The sequence below is a fragment of the Pipra filicauda genome, unplaced genomic scaffold, assembly GCF_003945595.2.
Source record: "Pipra filicauda isolate LSUMZ 115617 unplaced genomic scaffold, ASM394559v2 scaffold68_size4259465_pilon, whole genome shotgun sequence".
NCBI lineage: Eukaryota > Metazoa > Chordata > Aves > Passeriformes > Pipridae > Pipra > Pipra filicauda.
This window is the reverse complement of record NW_024104853.1, coordinates 1,700,998-1,727,420: the sequence shown is the minus strand read 5'-3', so window position 1 is coordinate 1,727,420 and position 26,423 is coordinate 1,700,998. Positions and strand designations below refer to the sequence as shown.

The window sequence follows — 26,423 nt, the reverse complement described above, 5'->3', positions numbered from 1 at the left end:
GATAGCAGTATCTCCACTTTATAATTCTTTTTATTGTTTTTCCTTTAATCAATAGACAGATATAACTTATAGTGACTCACCCTTCAGTTCACCACAGCCATGTCTGAGTGCAAGGAGTCAGAGCAGCGGCACAGTGTAGAACTGTGTGTGAGAGAGAAATTGCCTTTGCCTTCTGCTGTGCAGTGTTGCAGAGAAGGTGGGATGCTCACTATGCTTGCTTTACCTTATTGAGAATATACGTGTGATGCCCAGTATTTTAAGTATTTATTGTTGTCTTTATAAAATTTCAGTCTCTTCCTCTCTTACTGATCGCTCTATATACACTGCCATTTGCTCTGCAATGCTTCCTGTTGTGATACTAAACTATGTTGAGCCTCAAAGCCATTGCATTATTAAAAGAAAAGTATATATTTCTTGTGATTCCAGAGATGCTAATTAGCATGTCAGAGATGTTAATAAGCTGCAGTGCTCCTCACTTCTGAACAGGATGACACATGTGAGAGGACACTGTGCAAATGCCCTCCTTCTATGTGAAAAGACAGTCATAGCTTCTTTCTTTTTTTCTGGTGGTGCAGATGCTTCTGGTGGCTGGAGACCTCTTAATCTGCTACTCTTTAAAAAATGTCATCCAGGCTCTGGGGAATTACTTTGGGCCTATATTTCTCCTTACTTTTTGATGAGATTAGGATATTGGTCAGAGGCACTTAATGTTTATAATGGCTACAGATGAAGGGAGTTAGTAGAACATCTGTAGTGAAGATATACATAATACCAAATCAGTAAAGCAACAAAAAGTCCATAGACTTCCCATCAGTGACTTCTCTAATAATTTTTCCATATACTTATGTCCTTCAACTATACATAATTCTTAATTTTTTACTTTAATTTGCATGTCACTAGATATCAATCTGACCTAATGTGTTTTAAATAATAATAAAAGATACCACTTTTGTAAATCTTCAAAATTTAGTTATTTGCTAAAGCAGATTGACACCTAGATTAGTATTCTGAGTCAAAACAGTGTTCCTTTCTGTATTTTTTGTCACTTTTGCTTTTGAAAATAATGTGAGGTGACAATGCAGATGCATGGTACCAAATTCAGAAACTCCATTAAATTTGAAGGGATTATCATTGCTTGCATAACAACTGATTACAATGAGATGTCAGGTGTTGTTTGAAATAAATAACCTGGCATTATGGCTTGGTGTGATTCAAGACATGAAAGTTTCTAGGCGATCTGAGAGACTTCTTGTTTTCTCCTTGCAATGTGCCATTGGATTAACCACTTTTTAAGAAGAAAGCACACCTCTGTCACAGAGAAGCAGGTACTTTTGGGGGCCATATAATATATATTGCTCGAGGTCTGATTTTGCTTGAGTTTTCTCCCATCTAGTGGTAAGTGGTGTCTCACAAGACTAGATGTCTCATGTCTAGTCACAGATGAGATATAGCCAAGCCCAGGAGCCATGTGACACAATGCCTATTAAGGCAGGGCTAAAGATGTGAGTCCCTGGGGCAGAGGGGCTTTTCTCTGAGACAACATAAATGCCATTCAGCTCCAGTGTGTGTCTCCCAAGTTTTCACATTTCACATTTCACATTCGTACGCTCCTTCCCCAAAAAACAAATCTCACTGAAGTGACTATTGCCATTCAGCTACAGGGACTTATGCAGCTATTCCAGACCTTTTCATTTAGGAATACTCAGGAGTGCAGCAGAAATGGAAGGTGTTTGAAATCTTTGTTGCCAAGTGTCTTAATTCCTTTTATCTCACACCTTGCCTACAACTCAGTGATGACAATCTAAAACATCTCACTTACCAGGAGATTATTTGATATCTGTGATTCCTTGCAACAACTCTAATTATTGGTTGGCAGAACCTTGTCACCTCTTTGGTGCTGACCAGTGTAATGCACACTGGATGTAATGCACTGGATTATTATTAAAGCAGATTCCCAGGGTCTAAATTAAAGCTGCAAATATTCTAGGAGTTCACTGAAAACCCTGCCATCCAAGGGGCTGCAGCAGTCAGAAAGTAAATTAAAATCAAATGAAATTTTAGAACCAACATAAATGGAAAATTAGCCTGAAAATATAACAATTCTGTTACAAATTGCACTGTCACCTGAAAGAAGGTGTTCATCTCCAGCTGTTCTTTTTAAAAAAGCCTGAGAATAGGGGGAGTTAAGAGATAAAGGATGAGAGCGGTTGGATACAGAAACATCATTTGTATGAAGAGAGATAGACAAGTCTGGGACAGTTTATTTAAGGAAAAAAGACCAAGATGTGTTGACAAAGGCTTTCAAAATAATTAATGACATCATGTAGTCATGCAAACATTCAAAACATGGCACTAGTGCTTCTAGGTGTGTCTCTACACAACAGAAAAAGGAAAGAGCTTGCTATTAAATTCAGAGGGCAGAAAATTAAAAAAGGTAGAATTATTTTTCAATTAAGTACACAATTGGACAATAAAATTTATTGCCCATTGATGGTTATTATCAAAGCTATCATTAAAAAAAGTCCCAAAACATTAAACAAGCCTACAGTTAAGACACCAGGATGTACACATTAAAAGTTTAAAAAACAAAACAAATTGGGAAAGAGAGAAACCCTCATCTCCTTTTAGGACATCTCCACCTGCCCATGAGAGTATTGGAAACAAAGTTTTCATCTTGGGAGTAGTGATGGGGTCAACTACAGAGAGAGGAAGGCAGAAGCTGCTGTCAGGAAATTTACCAATATTAATGGATCCAAGGTTTTTTTCCCCTCCCAAGATTGCCAATTTTGGCAGTGTCTTTCAGCTTGAGGTGAATAAAATAGCAAAAATCAATGGTCTTGTCCTTTTATCACCTGATTAGCCCCTCACATGGCTCTGGCTGTTGGATCATTAATCTGGGGAAGGTAGAGTTGCTGGACCTAGCACTGCCACTAGCTCTGGAAATGATACAGATACCTGGGCCAGCTGCCAAAGAGCCACCCTTGCTCTCAGGACAACTGGGCAGTGGGACACAGGGGGATCACAGTGTTTAAGCCTGCTGAAGGGAGGGGACACATGTTGGATTGCCACAGCAGTTCTGTCAGCCCAAAACTTCCAAGGGGGAGAAGATTGCCATCAATATTTCTGTTGTATGTCTGCGGCAGCAACAACCAACAGATGCACCCCATCTTCCAGGAATCTTAAGGAGCAGTACTTTAAGGTAAAAGCAAGAAAAAGAGCCAACACATATGAACTTGTGATCTGACTGAAGTTTTGGTCTGATTCCCACATGCAGAATCCACAAACCTCACACAGACAGCTTCATAAATTATCAAAATAATTGAATTTTCTCTTAAGTTTCTCAGAAACTTCAGGTATGACCTGTTGCAAGACCATGATGGACTAGATTTAGGGTCCAGTTTGATCAGTTTGATCTAGCCAAATTTGTGTTTTTACCAACAGAGCACTTATGTTAATAAAATATTCCATTTCTGCTGTTCTTGCACATTCAGCAGGTATGAGCCAAAATAATTTCCCTACTTGCAATATTAAGTAAAGAGGGTGAGTCTTTTTCCAAAATAGCTTGGAGACACGTTCATTCTTTTAGTGTTATTCACACTTTGCCAATAATGCATTTCTTGTTTATGTCTGGGAACTTTTATGTCCTTTTGTTATCAGTCTTAAATGCTGCTACACTACTGCAGATCTCTCCGCCTTGGATGCCATTCCAGCAGCTACATTGTAAACCATTTCATTGCCTCAGGACCTTATATTTGCAAGGTCAATTGCTGCTGAAATGATGATTACTATACAGCTGCTATGTATAAAGAGGGTGACAATCACAGTGCCCTTGAGCATTGACTGTAGGAGGTGGCGACCGTCCCATTTTGTGCACCAGACAAAACTATAGTTAACCAGTGTACTGTTCACTGATATGTTCCCAGAGAGAGAAAAACTGAACAGCTGTTCTGTGATTTCATCTCTGGTATTAATATTAAACAAAAATGCATCCAGAAAAGATCTTTAAAACTAAAGCTTTCACAGACATAATGTTGACCCTGGCTTATTCATTTACTTCTTATAATTCAAATAAAAATCTCCTTTCATATTTGCAGCTGGAAACCAAGACTGAATTTCTTATCTACTATGGAAGAATGGAGTCTAATTTCTACTTTGTAAATATACAGCTACACAAAATAGAGGAATAAGGCTTCAAAATTTAAGGTAACTGCAGTTCTGGACTGACTCTGTCTCTTTTTCCCATAATGTACACCATAACCTGTATTTCTGCCCCAGTGACATGGAAAGCTAGTCAGGGACCTCCTCACTCTTTCGAATACAGAGTATCAGGGGAAGAAACACAGAGGAGAAGCGACCAGCTGCAGTTCATCCCACAAGACCTGCAACAGAATCAGAAGTACAGAGGGCTGCTTATCCCAATGGATTCCTGAATCTACTCCTGCATGTTTGATATGAAACTTTAAAACGTTTGTGTTGTTAGGGTAAGCTTGTTTAGAGGTCCATACGTTATCCCAGTCTTTAGATATTAAAGTTCATAGCCTTGAATATGTTGGTTTGTTTGGCTATTGTAAAATTTGCAGACATTTCTCTCTGTACATGACCTGGAAATCAGCTTAATGGGCAGAGACCAACAGCATCACCCTCACTCCTTGGTGACATTGCTATCTTTGTAGACAGAACAGCATTTTTGTGTTTAGGATATCTCAGAATTCAATGGGTACCCCAGTCAGCAAAGCTTAAGCTTTTGCCAGCCTTTTCAATTATTAAATCTGAGGGATTTACATAATGGTAAAACATAGTTAATTAAACTTCACTCATACAAAAAAAATTTATTATATTAGCATTCGTCTTTCCTCACATAATATTATATATTTGGCTATACTGGAGATGTAGAGTAGTTTCCTCTAAATTTGTCATTTCTTGCTGACTATTTCTTTCTGTCAAGCATTAAAAAAAATGAGGGCAAACTTTCCTCATCAGATTTTTTTTTCTAGCTGTTTCCTTAGTAGTCCACCAAGTAATTAAGAAACAAGAGAGTCAAACCCAGATGTCATGTTCCACTAATCCTTGAAGTGGGGTCACACATGAAAGAACAAGCGTTTCACAGCCTCCTCCTTGTTGGTGCTTGGAGAACTTGAGCAGATCCAGGTACATCCATGCTCCATCTAGGATATTGTTCCAGACATCTAAATAATTAGTTATTTACTTCAGAGTGGCTAAATACTTCAGGACACAGCCCAATTTCTAATTACATGAATATGAAAGGACCTTGAGACATCCCTGAAAGGTTGGTAAGCACTGCTAGCGCTGGTGTTGCTCACCAGTCAGGAGCTGGTGGTTTATAGAATGTTTCCACCTACCAGAGTTTAAGGAAGGAGTTCAGTTACTGCTACTACCTTTTTGTGGAGTTAACTGTAAGATTTCCTCTCAGACCTCCTTTTCCTCACATGTTTCTTGGGAAGACGAAGCAAAATCTACACTTTGTCAAACCAAACCAACAAAGAGTAAGGGCCACTCTGGGAATTTTGTGAGAGACTTTTAAATGTGTAGGACGTCAACGAAAGCAAATGGCATCTGGCCTGCTTCTCCCTCTGTGACAATTTCAGAGCAAAAGGATAGTGTAATAATGAAAAAGTATTGATAGCTTTTCCTCAGTAATGAATTAAAAGTTTACAGAACACAGCAGGGAGCCTGGCATAACAACATCGCATTTCTTGAGAAATATGGTTATTACAAAAATATTAACTTATTTTTCAATCAAATATTTCATACACTGAAACACATAAAGCAGCTGGAGAAAAAAATCAAATTCTAATTCTTTCTTTAAAACCTGATGTTAAAAGGCTTCCTTCAGATTCCAGGAGATAAATAAATTTAAAGACAGGCTTGCATGCAGCTTTGATTTCCACTATCCTCTCAACTAGGGCTCAGGATGCCATATTGAAGATAAAATTTAATTTCCATGAGAGGACTTGATGACTCTGGGAATTGACAATGGCACATAGAGCCTTTTGCCTTTGTAAGTTGCTGGTTCAAATAGAGGTCAAATTGTGACCGAACTGATGGTGCTTGGGTATATGGTCCGTAACACGAATCAGTCCTTCACAGCTGCTTTCTGTATCCTTGCAGCTGGCACAGTCCCAGCTGTTTTATTTGCCAGATACTGCAGGGCTATGGGGGCAGTGGTGGCAGTCAGCAGGCCAATGACTTCTTTGTCATTGCTGGATTTTTGGCCTTCTTCCTTCTGACCAAGGTGGAAGTTATACACTTGGCAGCATAACAAAACTACACTGCTCATATTATATTATTCCTATGGCTGGCAGAGAATTTAACTCTCCACTGCTTTCAGCCAAACAGCTTTCCATAAGACTAAAAATAAATTTAAAACCAATGCCCTTTCCTCCTCCCCATATACATACATATTTCCACACACACTAAAACCTCCAACCCAAACCATGACTAAAGATACTTCTACCTTCCTGTATATGAGCTGGTCTTTAGAAAGACTAGATCGTTTGCCACTGAACGGATATGGGAGGGGAAAAAATAAGTCTATTCTTTGAAAATCAGAAGGAAGAGATGGTGTTAAGAAGGCTTTTCTCAACTGTGCTGCTATTGGTCTGGAAAAAAACTTTGTCAATGACATAGTTTTATAATTTTATGCCATGGGACAGCATTATATTAAAGGCACGAGAAATGCAGAGTCTGCACTGGATATGATATTCTTGAAGGGAAAATACAATGGAATATAATTGTTGAATGTTTGCTATGTGTCTTCTTAAGGAGGCAAAATGAGATTTGATTCTAAAACAAAGGCAGAAATAGAGGAAGGATGATATACATCCTCATCTCCCTTCATGTTGTCACCTTGAGCTGAACCTGCCATCCTGCAGAGCTTGCTGCCCATAGTTACCATCTCACTGAGTGTATGCACAACACCTTCGTGTGGAAGGTTCTTACTACCTTATGCTTTTCACATTCTATTTACAAGATCACCAAACTATAGCTTTCTGTGGTACTATAACTTTGGATAAATCAACATGAAGTCAAAATCAAATTGCTGTGGCCTTAAATTTACGGTTGTCAATAACACTGGTTATATCAATGATTGCCTTTTTGTTTCTTTTGGACCATATCAGCATTTCATCCTGAGTCTGTTGTCTTATCAACACGATACATCAACTATAATAACAACATTAAAACTGTAGTTTTGGCAGGTTCTGAAATTGCCAGAAACTCAGCAATGCAATAATTTTCTACATATCCTACTGTCTACACATACAAAATGCTTTTTCTTTTTCTTCTCTGAAGAAAAAATTAAGGAATATTTGTTATCTCTTTGGATAAGTTTAATTTTACATAGAAATACAAAAATGTTTCACAAGAACAGTTGAAATTGATGTCAGAGGTATTAAAGAGAACAAACTTCCTATGGAGTTCCAGAAGGAAAAGGCTGTAGTAAATAAGAAATACATGGAAACTTACTACTGTCTGTAGAGAACTGATGCTTATTTTTCAGGAAATGTTAATTAAAAAATATTTCCAGAGCAACTACATTTAGATTTAGGGTGTTTCTTTGTTTTAATGCAAAGCATATATTCAGAAAGTCCCTTAAAAATTCAGGAAAATGATTTTTGTTGTTCCTTTGGGGTTGGTTTGTTTGTTTTTATTTATAATTAATTGAAAAATTTTAGGAAAAAATCATGTAAACATGATTGTTTTTCAATCCAAAAATTTTGACCAGTACTTTTCCTAAATTAATTAAAAATAAAGCTAAAAACTAAATGGTTGCATGCTCAAGTATATGCATTTGTATAGTTCCCAGGAAAGACAAACTTCAGCATACACATAATTTTCAGGAGATGAGGTTCCTGGAGTACCTCTACGTTACTCAGGAGTCCAAAAAATTTTTGAACACCTTTGTCTAAGTCACAAAGCAATATTCAGGTGGAAGAGATTTTGCAAAGATTCAGCTGTGGAATAATTAAAGCTAGAACTTTCCCTTGGAAAAGGTAAGATCACCTTCAGCAGGATATGGTCTTTTCCCCACAACACAGATCTCAGTGGAATCACTGATCAAAGTTGTTGCTGAACTGATCACACTCACAATGCTTCCTACAGTTGCAAGTTCACTTACAAAAATAAATATTAATTATGCAAACTTATATAAATACTTGAAAAACATCATTATTTTAATATATTATGATTAATAAAATATTCTTGATTATCAACAAACTGTCAGTCTCTCAAATGATATGAACCAGTACATTTAATTTTCATTTCACAGTAAAGCAGAAAACAAGTTTGGAGATGTACTTTCAAATATTTTCTTCCACAATTTTTCCAACAAAATCTGCTTGCTTCCCAGAAATATAAACACAATTAAAATCTTTGTGTTCAAATACTGCTTATGTAACAATGAAAGTTTAATGTCAATGCACATGCAAACTGGCAGGGTTAGAGCTGAGACATTAGATTTCTCACTTATTTGATTTTCAGGCATTCAGTCAGAAAGAAAAAGCAATGTTTATCTGGCTATGCAGAAAAAAAGGTGTGCAGTTAGTTTTTCTCAAGTAAAAGTTCTCTTTATGTACAGTTAGAACAAAGGTTTCATCAATTATTGCAAGTAACATACTGATAAAATTGAAAATATATGAATGAATTATTTTTAAAAGCAAAAGTCATGATGAAGGATAGGAAATCTCTTTTACATTAATCATTATGTGTTCAGTTATTCAGTGAAGTACTCAAAAACGTACAAAAAAAATCTCCACTCCATAGCTTCAAAATGCCAATATGAGTCTTTAGTTCAACAGCTAATATCTTAGTTCATGATTCTAGATCTCCTAACAAATGCTTTAAGCTAATTTTTTTGATGGATATCCATTTTCCTGCTCTGCTGCCCAAACAGCTAATACCACTTACTGCTGTTTTTCTTGCTGAACTATCCAAAATTATAATGAATGTAAATAAATTCTGTACTATTGACACAAGTGCTGTGGCAAATTAGTTGTATAAATCCAGGGTACCTTAAAGGACAGCAGCAGACTCCAAGAATATAACTGATACCAGTTGTGTAATGTGTGGTGATATTAATGCAGACTAATTAATGCCTGTGGGTTAACACTGAATTTTACTGCATTTCCTTGTTCTCTGTATGTTCGGACTGAAAGCAGTATGGAGCAATAGCAGCACTATCTGGTCTGCTACAGCCCATTAAGGACCAGTACCTCCATCCACTGGAAGCAGCAGATGAAAAATTTTTACTGCATTTTTAGTGCAGCCTGTGGTTAATTACACTGATGTATTGGTCCATGACTTGCTCAAGGACATCTTAAAACTTTGAAAGTAAACAACTAATAGATTATTCATTGAATAAATTAATATAATAATTGAATAAATAGAATTAATTAACTGAATTAATAATCCTTCATTTAACATGTATATTCATCTTCAAAAGCATCTGGGCTCATGCAAATGTTTCTCATTGCAGAAAAATTTAAAAGAATTACATTTCAATTGAAGAAAAAATGGATCAGTACTTTTTTTTTTTGGTGGGGATTATAATAACAAAGACTTACTTTTTGAAGAACAGGAAGTCACATAACGTTAGGAAATTATTTAAAAATAAAGATAATAAAACAATTTTGTCCTCTGTGGGGACATACTAACTAATGAAATTTTCTGCCAACTATCTTTTCCCTGGTTTTTGTTTGCTTGTTTGTTTTCCTTTGCATGACCGTGCCTCAGAAAAAAAAAAATTCTCTTTTTTCAGCATTAGGGACCAGGTGGTACAATGTCTTCAAAAATCAGAAACTATATTTTCATCTGGTACAAGAAAGCATCCAAGAACACTTTGTATTTGGAGTTTCCCTAAAGCAGCCAAGATCCAGTGAAATTTTTACCTCACATAAATTTCTTAGCTTTCTTTAGGAATGTGTTAAACATACTATTTAGTAGTGAAATCTGCAAATAAGCATCACTCAATCCAACAAAACATTAATTATAAATACATCTTCTGCCAGATCTAAATATTGGATGTTTATGAAATTTATTTGTGCATGTAGGGTAAACACTGTAAAGCATAAAACTAGTATTAGCTTGAACAGCATGTACTTTCCTCATGTATTTCACAACGTTTTTCAATTAATTGAAGTTTCTTCTTATGAAGTGAATGATCTCTGTGGAATCTGATTCCTTCAGCATCCATTTTTCTTCCCTCTATCTTCAGGGCTTGTATACCTCTTTTGCATATTAAAACCCCATTTTTCTTCAAAATATTTAGGTGCTTATATAAATGCATGTATATAGTTATTCCATGGACTTCAAGTGATATAATAGTCTGAATTAATATTGTGACTTGAAAATTAAGTTTTGTACATCAGAGTCACTGAAAGGTTGTGTTAGTTCAGACAGTTGCTCTGTCAAAGAAAATAGTCTACATCTGGAGCCAGACATGTGCTATCAGTGAATATATATATATAACTTGTACCTAACTGCTCAAATGAGGAATAATTTGGTCTGCTTTAATCTGGGCTCACTAGGCAAGTTAAAGATAAGGCCAAGGAATTGCCAAAAATTGCCAGAAATATGTCCAAGTTTTTAATATTTTTATTTAGATCTTTATGTATCTCCAGCTAGTTAGAGATTTCTTTTGTAATTCCTCCAAACCCTATGTCTGCCTGAATGAACTGGCATGGGGACCTAAGCTGGGAGAGGGTTAGAAAGTTTTTAACAGTGGAGGAGTTGGGCATGGAAGAACAGCAGTAACTCCAGAGCCTTGTTCAAGGACCACAGACAAACAAACTCTTCCCAGGGCACGACCCAGAGCTGACAGTAACAGCCAGCACTGGAAATAATTTAGTTCAAAGAAAATGCTAAAAGCAGCTAAATGCAACACAATTTGAGCAAGAAGTAGGTGTCTGGAGAGTGTCCAAGTGGCTGGCCTCCTGCGGTAAAGGCACAAGTTTGACTGAATATTTTTCTAACGTGAAATATTTAAAATGTCAGTGTTGCCTCATACCAACCTCCTTCATTAATTTCCCCCCCTAAACATGCACTGGTTCATAGGTGTCCATTCTGGCTCCCAATTGCTCCCACTCACAGGTGTAAGGTGCAGTGTGATTTGCAGTGCTGGAAGTCCATGAGTATCACCCCCCCTAAAACTAATCACGTTGCAGGACGTTTCATAGGCAGTGATGCGAGGAAGTTCAGGGAGCTGTAGTGTTCCAATACAGGTATGTCCTTGTGAAGCTCTGTTTGAAAGACTACAACTCCCAGAATATTCCACTTTTTCATTAAGTGCTGCAGAGACTTTTATAAGATGACACTTGCTGCAGAAGAAAAAAAATTAAATAATGCAGGAATCAATTGTTAGTGTGCAAAAGAAATTAGGAAAGCATACTTCTAAACTGATAATCCAGAATCTGTATTGGGTTGGTTTAAGTTGGCTTGAGAAACTGAGATACAGAGGACTTCATACAAAGATAAAAACATAATACAAAACTGATTATTTGTACTTTATGGAATCTCCTTTTCAAAGTTCCAGCTTAACACTGAAAAGGGTGCTCTGGGTTGGAACTTGAGCTGAACTACAAAAAAAACACCAGGAAGGCAATATTTGGGGCAGATATAAATACAGTCTGAACAGGAGAGCTCAGCAACTCTACGAATTTGGGAATACACTCTTTATACTGGGAGGTATTCAGTGACTGGAGCACACCCTTGTCCCATAAGGAGACATATATAACCTCTTTTTATTTAAATATATATACATATATAATTTCATCTTACCAAATCACAAAAATCATTTATGCAGTGCAGTTAACAGTACACTTGAAAGGGGACTAAAAACTTGCATAAACTTCCAGTCCTGATGCCAAAAATATTCCCACATGATTATTTTTGCAGCTGTGCATTTTTGTTTTATTCATGCAAAAAAAATTCATTGAGGATTAGCTTCTATATATGCTAAAAGTTTCTGTATCTTTTAATTTCTTACCTAAAAATGAGTGCTCCCAGACAGCAGCATGTCTAGACCACTTAAAATAACTTCCTGGGACAAATATTCTGAAGACTGATAATAACCCATGCCACAACAGAGTGAAATACCTGAGGACTTACACTCTTAGTACAACATCCCTTAGAGAAGCCTGAAAACACCACAGTAAAATATGCAGGCTGCCACACATTGTAAGGCTGTGAAATGGATTCCTTCAAACTGTGAATGTCTCTAGCTTCATATTTTATTCAGTATTTAACCAAGGACAGAGAGGGTCCATGCCAGGCACACTAAGTTTTCTACAACTTTTACTTTCACTGGTTCTTTGGATCGTCCCCAGAGTTTCTGTCTGTGTCTTGGACATTAACACCCTCATGAAGATGAAGTTCTTTTATTTACTGCTATAACAGAGAAATGGCTTCTCCTCTTCAAAATGCTGTAATCTGCAGAGACTGCATCAGTGGCACGGCGATAATGATAGTGGCCAACTGTCCTAGGTTTGGCCAAGGACATGAGGGGATGGAGCCTGGAGCTGTGAGGGCATGTCTAGATTGTTATTCTATAATAATACATTGTTGCTGGGGGAAGGGTGCATGGCTTCAAGTGGAAGAAAAAGTTGACACACAGAGGGGTCCATGGCCATTTTTGTCCTCCTCTGGGGGAGCTGGCGGTGAGAGGAGTGGTGGGGTGGCACTGATCCTGACCAGAGGGTTCATCCACCATCGTTTTTTTCATTGTCTTGGGCTTGGGGGGAAAACACGGGAACAGACGGTTTGTTCACCATTGTTTTTCATTGTCTTGGACTTGGGGAAAAAACATGGTGTAAGGAACGCAGGAGTGGTGCCAGCTGTAATGGCATCAGACTCAGTGAGCATTTTGCATGTAATCACTCTCTTTTATACAATATTGTTATCAGCAGTGTTGTTGCTACTGTTTGTTTTCTTATCTCATTGCTGTTTCCAGTAAATTTTTATCTCATCTCATAATCTCTGTCTCTCTCTTTAGCCAGAGGGAATGAGGGGAGGGCATCAGGGGCATGGGACTTAACTTCCAGCTAGGCTTAAAGCAGGAACCCATGAGTTGTTTATTTACACCTGGCTTCAATTGACCAAGAAAGATATGCACACCACTAGATGACAAGATTATCATGACTAGAGACATTCAGAGAATGATGTGTTATTTGCATTTTCAATTTGGAAGATCATCTGGTAGGTCAGAGAAGAAACACTCTATGGATTACCATGCTCCACACATAAGTGTAAAGTCTATGTATGGTGTTGCAGGCTATGTACTAAGGTCTTTAGCCTATGATCCAATTATGCTATAAATGCCTGACCTGTAGTAAGGGGCTCCTGTAATTGCAGAGAGGATTTTCTAAGCATGCAAAGGAGAGAGCTTGCTTCTGCACATTATTTAGAGGTGTGGTGTGTCTTCCTCAATAGTATCAAACTACCTTTTACAATAGCTTTCTTCTACAGAGGAAATGATAATAATTTCATCTTCTTCATTAGGTTCAACACCTTGTGTAAGTAGAGAGGCAGCTAGTCCCACTTTGTCTTGAAAAGCCAGAGCTACAGCTTTACCTTGGTCTAGCATGGTCTGCTCTTATTTGGCAGGTTGTTGCACCTGAAAGGACTAACAAGATCTAGCCTTCAGTATTTAACAAAGCTTTATGCTTTTCATTTTGTGATCTACCTTTTCCCTAGAATGTAGTTGTAAATATTCTGGGTGAAAACTGAAGAGAAATCTCAGGTTTTTCTCTTTCAAATGTGCTAAACTTTTAAAGGTAAGAATCAGTGAAAACAACACAGGAGCACTTCTCATTTTAGGATTAAGGATTTCATCTTTTGATCTCACTACAAAGCAGGAGAAAACTCTGTGTGTGTGTGTGTGTGTGTGTTATAGTGTGTTGGTGAAGGATAGGGATGGTTTAGGGCTTCTGAATGCAAAAACCTGAGGAAGATAAACAGAGACTGACTATGAGCAAGCAGCAAAGATTTTAATGTGGATCCTGAGCTTATCTACATGATGGAGGATTAACTTTTGATAACTTTTCTACAGTTTTTGCATTTACATAATTTTACCAAAACTAGAGGCACCTTAACATTGTTGCTGGCATCCCTTCATCATAAGCTCATCTTTTCAGAAATAAATACAAATGTAGATCAGCTAGGACATCTTTAGTTTCAATATATACCATGCAGAAAAGACAGAAAATAACTTTGCTTTCAGAATATGATCTTCAGAAAGGAATTAGCAACTTCCACCTTTTAAAAATATGAAAGAAAATATATGATAGTGTAAATTCTAGGATCTCCCAGTTTAATATTATTCTGATTCATCTGACTCAATTTAGATATCCAAAACTGAGAGAGCAAATTCTCAACATATCATCTGAGATGCTGCAGACAATATTTCTGCCTGTGCTTTTACGAGGGGATCCAGCACATACTAAGCATTTTCCATCATGCACCACATGACTCATATGCTGGCGGTGTGTATTTTCCTCCCTATAGGAGTAGGTGATATGGACCTCATCCTCAGAGTCCAAATTCAAAGATGGTAAAAAATTGTATGTTTAAATTACTTTAGTTTTTTTCATGCTAGGTCTACCTGTGCTGTACAGTCTTAAAACATGAGACAGTGTTGGATATAAGTGATTCAGATGTATTTTTGTAACAACTTGGTGTACTCCAGGCTGAAGCCTACAGGCAAAATCTGATGTATGTAAATACAGTCTGGGGAAAAGCAGAGCTGGTAACAAAACAGGGAGCAAACCAAGCTTATGGTATAATCACACCTACTAGTTCAGTATTACATTGCCCCACAATCCTGCAGCAATGGGATGAGAAAGGACCTAAAGGCTCATCAAATGCCACCTGTCCTGTGTAGTTTTTTGCAGGAGGTATGCATGCCTTGTCTGGTCAGAGACTTGCACATAGCAGAAGTTTGGTCTGTTTAATTTGTTTCCTGCTTCTGTTTTTAATTAGAGGGAGAACAAAAGGAAAAGAAGGTGCATGTTCTGTGTCACCTTTTGCAGTGAGTTTTCTGTTTTCTTTTTTCCTGCTGTCCTTCCCTGGCTATTTATTTTGTTAACAAACAACGTCCTGCAACTAGCTTGTTTTTTTTAATTAGTGTTATGTCTGAACTTAGTCGAAAAGTAAAGAAGAAACATCTGTATGTAGAATAAATCCCTTTTATACTCAGGTCTACAATTCACCATTTAATGCTCTGTTTCAGTAATCCTGCAAACAAGCACTTGTCTCCGTGTATCATAACCATTGTAAAAGGAGTAGTAGTGTTATTGTATAATAGGCAGGATAAAATGGCATTTTCAGTGTGGATGGCTTTACTTTGTTTGGGTGACATTCCATGCCTCCAGTCCACCACACATCCAATCATCCATCCACCTATCTACAGTTACATGGATACATTGTTACATAGATAACTATATCAGTACTGCAGTGTACTTTTTTCTCTAAGCCAACTAGTCTACATTTTTGTCAGAAATAGGTGCAATTTCTCTCACTGCTGATTAGCTTACATTTGCACAACACCTAATCTGTTATGATTAAATAATTTGCTGCAGTCTGCAGAACTGGAATGCCATTCTAGAGAATGACACTTGATACCTTTACTGCCAGAAAGCAGGATATGAAGTTTTCAGTCTAGAAAGGAGAAGACAGAAGAGGAAGGGTTGGAAATAGAAGAATTTTGGCAGATATTCACACTGGTGAAAGACAATTTGATTTTAAATTTAAACTATGTACAGTACTAAGAAACATTGCTTGATGGAGGGGGATGGCTTCTTGCTCACCAGCTTAAAGTCTTTTTTTTTCTATTCTGTATCAGATCAGTAAGATAATGTGGCTTTCAGTCACACTGCAGACATACTATATTCAAAGAAGGTAACTGTGCACAACCACCAATAAATCTGTCTGTTGTGAATGCTACAAAATCTATTAATCCGCATATACATCAGACATAGGATTTAACACTTCAAATTATTGAATATATCAAGTAGCTAAAGCTTAAAATTGTTAGATTTTAAAAAATGCCAATCTACAATATTTTTCTGATGAACATGACTCTACAGGTCCCATTTGATTGGGACTTACTGATATCTAGGAAAGTTAAACTGATCAGAATAATTGCTCTTTGATTGGAATAAATATTCAGCCAAATTTAGCACTGGAATCAGCTGAGTTTACTCTAAGACATCAGTCCCAATCCTGTCAGTATTTTGATATACAAGATTTCAAAGAAAGATTAAAAGTAGTAATTTCCTTCTTGCATTGCATTTCTTGGTAAACAAGATCAGGGTTGATGAAATATCAAAAAAAGTGCTTCTAGGTCATGTACAATCATTTTCTCATTTTTTATAAGCCAAAAAGATAAAAAACCACAAAACCATTTACAAAACATGAAGATATGCTAAGTTTAATGTGATAATGTTACATTATCCACTTAAAGATGTCGAACTCCAAATTAAACCTAAACCCCAAGTTTTGTGAAATTTGACTTTTAAAATCTGTTACAGATTTCATATTTATATTGTATGAAAATGCCTAAATGTATGCATGTCTGCAATAAACTCTCTTTTAATATACTAAATACTACAAATACAGAGAAGATATAAAGGGTATTGTCAGTGTTTTAATACATGCATGGTTTTTATTGCATAGAAAAATATTCCACCTACCAATATTCTACACAAAACATCCTTTAAGGCCTATGACTGCATTATTTCTTCATTATTCTTCATTCTGTTTTAGGATCTTATACCCAAGGGAAAAAAGGTCTCAGTGAAAGCTTCCTACATCTAACTCTTTACACAGGTCAACTTTTCTTCGCAAAATTCATACAGAATTTTCTCTTGGACTGTTCTTCTTCTGGTGACTTTTTAGATCAGTCCACCCAATAAAGTTACAGTACTTTTCAATTATTGTCTGCTATCTCTTGGTAACTGTTTCAAGGTAACAAGCCATCTCCATTAATGACTTAAATACCAGATACAGGATGTTTCAGGAAAAGATACCATTTTTAAAGAACACTCAGATATTCATTGAGCTGTGGGTGCTTGGCAGGAGAACAGAAGGTCACAGTGCACAAATGTTATCATGGCAGAATTTTTTTATAGAAAACATGCTCCTTCAGCTATATTCCGAGAAGGGAATATGTGAGTTGAAAGACAAGTTTGCTCTTTCACATGAACTGAGCTTCTCCTGCAAAGATGTGAATTCAAAGTGAAAACGAAAGGTTGAGCAGCCACTCCAAAGACTGCAGAAGTTTGGATGTGGTGTTTAGAAGTGTTACTCTTTGAAGCATCTAGACTCATTTTATAACTAGTTCCAGAGTGCCTTGCCTCATCTAGGGATGAATGAGCTGCTCCTTGCACAAAGTACACAGTTATCTCTGACAGACAACACTCCACTATGTTAAAAAAGAGCAAGTAGCACTTTTCAGTAGCTTCAGTGTGTGATGCTACTGCACAAAAAGACCAGATGAGAAAAGGCCTTTATTACTTAACAGGTACAGTCCTCATGAGAATTCCAACTCATTTTCATTGGTTTCACTGACAGAAAATGTTTTAATAATGTGTAGTCCTGATAGCACAGTAAAGCTCAAACAGAAAGGAAAGATAGACCTGGATTTTCTACCACAAGCAGCAGAATAGTGCAGTAATTTCCAGCTCCGTTTCTCAATCACACTGAAAAACAGATTTTTTTAAGGATCCATTTCTGGAGAGATTAGGAAAAGTAGGAGAGAAATATTTTGGATCTGATGTCAAGATGAAATTGCAGGATTTGAAATGGTAAGAAAATATATGTTAATTTCAAAGATGTGTACTATTACCACCATTGTTATATACTTGGCAGCTTCTTTCATCATTTTGGTCTGGACATTTCTCCAACAAACACCCTGTTTTAAATCCTTTATCTGTGATAATCCTTTATCTTTATCTATGATCTTAGTGGCCTGAGGAACTCAACACATTCCCAGCAAGGAGGGTTGTCAGTCTGCTCAATTCTTCTGGAGACATTCATATCTGTACACTTCATACTACTTTTAACTTGCACTGGGAACAAGAAGACAAGGTTTTTCTTTCAGCTTTCTATATTTGAAAAGTTATGTCCCATTCCTAACATCACTTTGACAACACAGAAGTAATTTCTACATTAGACTACTTTGTTGATTCATATATTGGAAGCAGTACTGATGAGGCACTGTTTGTGAGGAGACCTTATTTTCTCTTGTATTAGAAAAAACCCCAACAACTTCCAAAGGTTTGACAAGAAAAAAAAAATCACTCCAAAACTTTTTGAAACGGTAGGACTTTGTCTCATTATGAAACTGACCTGGAGTTTCAGAGCAAATGCATATGCCATTTAGTTTTCGATTTGTGAGCTATACATGCAATTACTTTTCTTTTTTCTCATACATCTTGACATATATGGTATATGTTATATAATACTGAAGTACAAAGAAACCCCTTTTGATAAAAGGAAAAGAGTTTCATTTTTATATGGAAAATATTTCATATTGGTGGCTGGGATTTCTTACTTAGAATATTCTGAAATTTTCCCTCATCTCACATTAACTTCAGTAGGATTCTTCAGTGTTAAGAATGAAGACAATTACCTTTTTATTTAATTTGCTTAAATATTAATAACAAACCTGACTGCAGGCCATAAAGTGAAGAGAAGAAACAGTGACTTCAAAGAAGGCATATTCATACAGTCATAGAAACATTAATATTGGAAGGGACCTCGGGAGGTCCTTCAGTTCAAGTTCCCTGTTCAAAGCATTGCTAGCTTCAAAGTTAGATCAGACTAGGTCCAGCTAAATTTGGAAAATCCCCAAGAACTGAGATCCCAAAACCTCTCCCATAGTGCCTGTTCCTGTATTTAGCTACTCTGATAGGAATTTTTTTTCCCTTACACCTAGACAGATTTTTCTTTGTTGCAACTAGTAAGTGTTGCTCTGGTCCTTTTGCTACATGTTTCTGAGAAGAGTTGGCCTCAATCAAACAGTCCCTCTTAGCCTTCCCTTTTCCAGGCTGAATGAATCCATCTTCCTCAACTTCTCCCCAACCACGTTAGTGGTATTCAGTTGGACTCTGACCAGTTTGCTGACACCTCCCTTTTTTTGAGGTGTCCAGAGCTGGCCTCGCCAGGGAGGAAGAGAGAGGAACAATGACATCTTTTTATGTGCTGGCTCCACTTTCTCAAAATGACCCCATGTGCAGTTATCACGAGAGTGCACTGACAACTCATGTTCAACTTGCCATCCACCAAGATATCCAAGATCTTCTCTGAAGAGCTGCAACTTAGTCTGTACTTAGCCTGAATGTTTCTGGATGTCCTTTAATCTTCCACCATTCCACCAGTGTCAGAATTGGTTTAATCAAACCCTATAAGAAGTGTTGTTGGGCTCGAAGCCTGCAGTATTAGGATTAAACCACAGGAATGTAGACACACGGCTCGTCCTGAAATTTCTTAATGACTTCCCATTAGTGCAAGTTTTCTTGCCACCTTGTAACTCTGGTCTCCAAAGATACTCAGAGATATCTACTGGAGACTCATAGTAATGGAACTGAAGACATTTCTCCCCACACCTGTCCGTAGCATCTCTCTCCTGGATATTGCCACACCTGAAACAGGGAAGCAGAAGGAAGCAGAATTTCTCTGCACCTACCTTCAGTATGCAATGTATTCATTTAAAGTGCTATTAGAGGAGCAGACACTGAGATAAAAACAATCTCAGCGATATTCACAAGAAGATATTTTCTAAGCACTTGTAATTTGGGGCTGTCCGAATCCTGGTACCTTTAGTTGTTAGTTGTCTGTGCTGCCTTAACCTTGTTTTAGCTCTTTTTCAGGATGAGCCAGAGCTGTGTTGTTTTTGCATCACGACTCATTTTTCCAAGTGGTAGGTAAAACCTCCTTTATATACAGGCTGTATATGCTGACAGAATCCAAATGCACTTTTTCAACAGCATCTTCAGTTACTCAGCTGTCAATGAGATTCAGCAAGGTTTCAAAGTGTTTTCTAAGAGCAGCTGGAGTGACTGTTTGCCGATTGTTTATCTTATTGCCATCTGACATGTAGATCTTACAGGGGGTTTTTAAATTAAACAGATGACAGTTCCAAACCAAACTGAAGGTGGTATTTCTACCCCAAAGCATGGTTAAACTAGGGAATTCATTGGTACAGAATGTTGTAGATGCTTCATAAGGTTTCATAAAGTTTAAAAAGCCACAAGAAAAATTCTGAAAGGAAAACCTTGATCTAAAGTTGATATCTTCATGATTAAACATTAGGATATCAACTTTAGCCAAAGAAGTCCTTGCACTAAAGATACAGAGAGAATAGGAAAATGCACAGAAGAGGAAATACTACAACTTCTCCATTTTTATACTCTTCTCGGAGCACCAGCTCTTGGTTACAATTAGAAACAGGACAGAGAGCTGGAACTTTGAACTGGCACTGTATGGCCTCTCTATGTTCCCATGCCAGCTGCTAACTACAATACAACACTGAAACCAGGAACAACAAAACTGTATTTCTTAAGCACAAAATATTTGGAAAGATCCTCCAACCCCTGTGCATGTCATACTTTATAACCAACCCTGTTCACATCATCTGCATGTTGTGAACAGAAAATCTGTGAAATTTAAGGTCCTGCACAGAATCTTTTGTTCTGAATCTTCTTCCACCTTTATGGAGTTGATCACCCACATCAAGTAACCCTATAGTAACTCCCACTGTTCAGCAGGGTGTGTCAGCACATGGTGCAATTGCCAAGTGCTTGCTTTAGTCATGAAGGTCTATGAATAGAATATTCTTAAAGAATGATTCCAACCAAAAAAAATTAGTAATCCACTATTACAGAGTTATAAAAGAAAGTCATACTCAATTTAGAAAGATGAATTGATTTCTGTGGTTATGGGGAGTGTTGGCTGGAAATAACAAAGCTTTCCTGATAAAAACCCCTAATTTATATGCTTGCAAGTGGTAGTCCTTCCCAGCATTATATATGTACGAAAGAATCACAAATTCATTGAGTCTTGGTCAATCTTTCACTTCAAATCCATCTTATTTTACAAGAATAACAAAGCTTTTCTGTGCTCCTGGGGATAATGTCTTTGAAATCTGTAGAGGTAGACTTGTTTCGGGTCAATTTTATTTTGGTTTTCCCTCCATTTCTTTCAAAACTTGTTTTCAAAAAGCCTCCTACTGGCTTCAGAAATCCCTATTTCATACATAACTGCTGATGGACTAGGTTACTGATACATTATATATTATGCACATCCTTATTACATGCTAGTGTCAACATCCCATCTTTGTGGGTGTAAATGCTTTATAAAGCATTGGTATTTCTTTTGTAGTTTTCTATTTTACAAAAAATAAAGGTTTTACTTGCTGAAAATAAAAATCCTATAGTTCAGTGATCTGAGTGCCCGTACTATGCAGGATCAAGAATCTTAATCTAGTGGATTCAACAGTAGCCTGCTAAAGTACTTCTGAGCTTTACACTCACTCTGAGGTTTAGCTGCTCTTTGGTCTGATTCTGCAACAAGAGGATGACTTGACTCAAAACAATTTAGGGATTTCTTGTATAAGCTGATCCTTCTTATGACAGGCAATTCATAAAGAAAGATTTTTTCATAATCAGCTAGAATCCCCAATCCTATTTTTCTCTACCTGACAGTCTTCTCTCTGACAATGCAGTTTGGTGCAGAGAGCCTTGAAATATAGTAAGATTTCCCCTCGACTACAAGAAACAAGTCTAGGAGCTACAGCTCTTGGTGTTGTCTGAACATTTCCACAGTTTTTCTTTTCAGACTGATTTTAGTCCAGCCTAAGGACTAACTGCCCTTTCACAGTCAGTGTATGTCTCTGGTGTACTGCTGGAACGCAGCACTCAGTTAATTTTCATCTAAAAGGAATCTGGTTTGTGAGCCCTGAGATCACTCCATAGTGTATCCAAAGCACAGTAAGGGGAGGCAAAAGGGAAAGCTCAGCTGATCTGAACCAAAAAACTAATGTAATGCAGCCACACATGTTTGCCATTGCCCAGTACCTAAGCAGGAAAGCAGGGCATGCTAGTGGATGTGTGTTGCCTTGCTCAGGTGTCCAGTTTGCATATGAGAGGTGTCCACCTTGGAAAACTGTGAAGGGAAGCTTGGCTCTTTCTGCTCTTGTTACATACATGCACTCTGTGCACAGCAAAAAGCATTTGCTTCGTTCTGGTTGTCCAATTTGAGTGTACTTTTAAGAGGAATTTCGGGGAGCAAGACCCATACATGCATAAATTCTTGGGACCTTGAAATGCCTTGATTTGCCAGAGGCATCCTGTGACTATCTGTCCCAACACAGCCTATTAAAATGTTTTGGTAAAAAGAGGATTTACTCTACTGCATGCCTATCAGGATCACTGGGAGAAATCTCAAATAAAAGCTGATACAACTGTGTTCTAGTTCTGTTTCCAGTTTTTTCAGTAATGGCTTGAATCATGGCATAAAAAATAATTTCAAATTTTGTAAATGATGTCAGCTTTCAAAAGAGCTGCAAACACTAGGTATTAGATCACAGTGTAAATTATATGGATAAATTGGAGATAGGGTCAGCAGTCCAAACAGTCTGATGAAACTTGCTGAAAATAAATGTATTAACTGTGTAGAAAAAGACATGAGCACCTATGTTTACTTATCCACAGTGCCACCCTTTCTGAGAAATGTTGACAAGCTGCAGAGAGTCCTTCAGAAAAGCAGAGTGAAAACAGGTTCAAGAAGCATGAGGAAATGATGGACAAATTTGATTCTTTTAGCTCTGAAAAAAAACCAAACAGTAAAGTTCCACTAAAAGTTGTGTAGACTGTAGGATTTCCTCTTGAAGGTTTTTTTTTTTACATCAAATGAACTTTTGTTAAGGTTTATGTAAGTGTCCTTGAATCCATTTCAATGCAAAAGTTACTGCATTGCCTCTTGAAATTTCTCCATCTTTACATTTCTATGCTTTAGTGATATGAAACACCACTGCCTTTATAAAGAATGGAGACTTGAGGACTCTCAAAATTTCCCCATCAGAAGCACTACTCTCCACCTATGAAAAAAAAAATGCTGAAAACAGGACATTCCCAGAACATATATATCTGGAGCTGTTAGAGTGCCTGTAGAAGTAGCCACTAAATAGATGAGAGAAAAAAAGAATTATTTTCAGATGCACATTTGGGTATAATGTAGTTGATACAGGCTTTTCCAGGGATAACAAAGAGTTACTAAGTGTCAACACAATTCATAAGATGCTGAGTCAGAGGAGAATATTTGTTTGGAGGGTGGCTAACAGAGGTCTTCCACTATCAGATCTTTGGTGTTTGAATCAACTTTATTACTGAAGTTATATGTAAGTATTCTCTCTTCTATAAATAGCCAGAGAAATTTTTTTTTCTCCTGTTTTTTTCTTAACATCTTATTTATTTTTACCTAGCCATTTACTGTTTATTAAAATGATAGGAATTTGCAATGGAGAAAAATCTCATGCAAGTTACAACTTTGTTAAAGAAAGTATTTTTTCCCTCTCTATCTCTGCAGTGAAACCTTTTTTTTCTAAACAAAACATCCTAAGGATATCTCCCATTTCATAAGAGATGTCAATTAATCACAGTCAATGGAAGGATGACTGACTGTTTGATGCCACTCTTGTTACTAATCTTTGGAGGGATGTTCAGGCTGTGCTATTAAACAGCATGTTCCAGTCTGCCAGCATCCCTGCAGCCAGCTTACCAGGTTTTGTGTTTGCCAAAGTAAAAAATGCCTTACAGGGCTCTGGCAATAAGGCAGAATTGCCATGGTAACCAGAAAAATGATGGCAAAACATAACAAAAGCTCTAATAATACTTTGGGAATTATTTATCTCCAGTATTCAGTGGTATTGCGGGCACATTTGTTAACTATTTCGTGTCTCAAAAACTTCTGTTGATACTACTTGGCTCAGCTTTAGTATCCTTGTTAACCAGATTTAACTGGTACACTTCCAGAAAAAATATGTTTTGGTACAGAAATTTTACTCAGTTTGGAGCCTCATGCATACATTTATTGTGATAATTTGATTTTGAAATCAGTTTAACCCTGCTAATTTTAATCACTTTACAGCAGCATAAAACTGAAATAATACAGAGCAGGCAGTCTTAAACGAGGCTTAATCCCCCAGTGTATGATTTTTCTGTTTCCTGCAAACAGTCTTAATTTGCATTTGCTATTTAATATCGCAGTTTGGCAATAGAAATGACAGAGTACATCTTCACTTTTTTTTGTTTTATTAGGTCCTAGATTATTTAATGATCTGTGTTTGATTTTGTGAGGCATGTTTATTTCAAAACACATCCAGTACATAATATCTAGAAAGTAAATCTGGGAAACTCACTCACCATGACTACATATGCACTTTGAAGAGGTACCCTCACTGAAAATTTTGTGGAATATTCCTACTTAAGAGTAACATTTTTATTTTTCCCAAGAAAGATCATAAGCAAAAGTCTAGTGAAAACCACTGTAATCAACTGAATACTTTCTATAAACACAACTACATGACACAATTACTCTAGATGTTCCCTGTGAAAGTTCCTCACAAACTGTGCGTTCTGGTTTTATCTCCAAGAGCTCCGTAACACTTTATTAAAAACAGACCACAGAGATGCTTTTTAAACAAGAATGGAGAATATTACTTCAGTAAATCAGGTTTGAAACTGTTTTGCAAAGCAGTTAGGCATTAATGAAATTGTTCCAAAGGTCACTAGGTTTAGTTCAATTTCCCACTAAGTGGAGATGAGAACTCAGTGAATAATTAATAGCAAATGATTGAATGAATTTCACCTTCCCATTGTAGTTACAAGCTCATTCAGCAAGTCACAATGCTCTCAAGAATGTTTTGAAATCATTGTCTTGGTTGTTTCTCACACTTTCTACTCCTGTCATGTTTCAGCTGGTCCAGCTCTTGTCATCATATTGCTAGATGCCACAGAATCTGGAGTCTACCATGTTCCCTCGTGTCGTCAAGTTGCATTCCCTCATCTCTCCTTGCACTGGAAATGCAAGCCAACAGCAGTACACATACTGTACCAATGGTAGAGTGTCACAGTTCATGAAACATACCTAAAGGATGAGAACTAATCATAAAAAAGGGCCTAAGAATTCACAGGATACTTCTGGAAGTTTTACAGTTGAAGATTCCCATTAAATACAGTGGTCCCTAGGATGCAATACATTTGTTCATTGCATATATTTGCAGGAATAGGTTAAAGAAGAAACCAGATATTTGAGGGGGCTTTTCTGCAGCTTTAAAGTCTAAAAAAAAAGAGTGCTGTCACTGCATACCCTGTAATCAATGTTTTTAAAGCTGAGAGAGCAATTCAGCTGAATGATAAAACTGCTTACCACAGTGATTAAACAAAGAACATGTGGCATCTTAAGAGCAGCAGCCCATCAAAATCAACAACTTCAGGCATCAGCAGAGGTTACAAAAGCCTTGTGATAGACTGGATAACCATATAGACAATAAAAATGCTTCTTGAGAAGGAAATGAGGAGCAGCCTGATTCTAGGCACCTGCAATAAGTCAGCAGCAACTTATAACTTTGAATCTGAGGGACGTCATTGCAACAAAAATGGAGAGTAGATTTTCTTGTTTGCACACTTCAAACTTTGTGTATTATTCAACTGGATTTGTTCCTATGACACCAAACTTAGTGACCAATTTTTGTGTTATATTACATTTGTCTTTTTTTTAAAACACGTTCACTACAGATTACCAAAATTACCAAATTACTAAAAATAAACAATATATCTAATAAGGCTTAACTGCATAATGAAGAACAAACTTTATTATTGTCTTCCTTATGACATAAAATATTTGCCTTTTCACAAAGGACTGCATGTGCAGCTCTTTACCTTGCATTTTCAGGTTTTCTTCTACAGGCTTTTCCTTTGAATCATTTCCAAGAAAAAGAATTTCTTGGGAATTCCTTGTTTTCTCTGCTGAATGCTAATAAGCCTCTTCAATCATATCCAAATCTGCCAATTTTAGCTGAATAAATCTCTCAAACTTCCCTTGTTTTGGTTTGGGTTTTGTTTGGGGTTTTTTCCTGTTTCTTATGAAAGTAATATTCATAAAACAAACATTACTGATCTAGATGAGTAATAAAATCTATAATTTAATCTACCTGACACTATGATCTCACAAGTATATTATCATCATGGCTAGGCTTCGCGAACGAAGATTTGGGAAGGCTCTATCCACATTTGCTACAGGCACGCTGGTGGCTTATGAGGCCAATACGTGACAGACATATCCGATTACAAAAGGCACAGCAGAAAGACTCCTTAGATGGTGTATTCTGCAATATACGGTTCTTTCTGCGT

General features: G+C 37.0%; 1 protein-coding gene across 5 annotated transcripts in view; it reads right to left on the bottom strand.

Annotated features, from left to right (window-relative positions):
* GABRG3 (gamma-aminobutyric acid type A receptor subunit gamma3) overlaps positions 1-26,423 on the bottom strand; it is a 328,202-nt gene that overhangs the window by 66,940 nt on the left and 234,839 nt on the right. The gene's annotated exons all lie outside the window — the stretch shown is intronic.